Source organism: Morone saxatilis, unplaced genomic scaffold (assembly GCF_004916995.1).
Source record: "Morone saxatilis isolate NCDOM2014 unplaced genomic scaffold, NCSU_SB_2.0 Contig4, whole genome shotgun sequence".
NCBI classification, from domain to species: Eukaryota; Metazoa; Chordata; class Actinopteri; family Moronidae; genus Morone; species Morone saxatilis.
In genome coordinates this window covers 14,341,877-14,343,388 of record NW_023339984.1, presented here as the reverse complement: position 1 = coordinate 14,343,388, position 1,512 = coordinate 14,341,877, and positions in this window count along the sequence as shown.

Here is a 1,512-nt window from a genome sequence, read left to right as displayed (position 1 = left end):
CCTAGCTCAGTTTGTTCTTCCGTCCCTTTTCCCTTAATCTTGAACTCTTAACCCCACCATTCTGTGTTACTGCATCACCACTAATGCACTTCCTTGTCTTTATCTTGCACATTACACATCGTCTACATATGCCTCCACACTGCTAACTTGCGCACTTCCTGATCTATTATTATTATTATTTTGCACATTTCTGTACAGCTCTTTACTCATTTGTTTAAGTAAGCTTCTGTACACTCATTCTCTCACTCTTCTCTATACTGCCACTGCCCATCCATCAGTCGGCTCCCTTTTATTGTCTCTATTTTTCTTTCTCCTTACTTTACCAATTTTCCAACACCTTCCTGAATCTTCATTCGCATGCATCAGTGTACCAACGGCAAACCTTCCCTAGTATCCGCTGACACACACTTTAGCCTAACCCGCTCGTGGACCCCTCGAAATGTCGACATATTTCCTATGAATTACTCCTCCCTCATATTCTCACCTGTAACACCCATTGAACCCAAACAGTCGAACCCCCAAGCTCACACTGCCACAGACGTTTCGTCGTCTTTGTGTAAAATTACAGATTTGGATGAATTTTAAGCAGATTCCTTTTATATACATAAATTCTCTGGCTGTATAATATATTATGAATTATATTTTTTAACAAATGTAATATTGTCCCTGACGCTTGGCCATTGTTCTAGATAACTTACTTTACATTACCTTTTCTTAACAGAAGAAATACTGAGATATAGGCATATTGTGTATACTTTTCTTGCACACTTCAAAATCAAGAAGGCCTTGCGACCCTCTATGAAGCTTTGGCGACCCCTAGTGGGAGTTAAAAAGGTTAGTTAAAAATTGTGATTGTCAGATAAAAAAAATGCATAACATTTGCTGATTCCAGGTTCTCAAATATGATTATATCATTCAGAATTGAATACTTTTGAGTGTCTGCTGAAGCACTTTGAAGACAATACCATGTACTCTTGGAAAATATAATATATGTGCGTAAATGTAATGTTTTTGGACAAAATAGCTAATCTATTAATTTTCAAAAAACACAGACTTTAACATTAGTTGCAGCCCAAGTCTAAAAATGTATTTGTAGTAGTGTTATAGCCTATGGTGGACATGGCTGAGGTCTATGATACCCCAGTATACTCACGGGCAATACGGCCTGGGTTAACTTGTCATTATCCTGTGTCCGCCACAAAGTTTGTATCATAAAAGTGTACTTTTTGACGTTTTAATTGATTTATCATAAAAGTGAGAGCTAAACAGTGACTAAAGAGTAAAAGTAGAGGCATACAGCAGTGTAAAAATCAGGTTTATTTCACATAGAAAGGAATTTGAATTGGTATTTTGGCACATAAAAAACATTGTAAGAGAAAAAGAAAAAGAAACAACAAGTCACGCAAAAGTCGTAAATATAAAAAAAATCGTAAAAGAATTAAAAACATGTCTCATAAATTATGTAAAATAAACAGAGTATGGGTTGTAAAAAGAAAAAGAAAACAGTGTTTT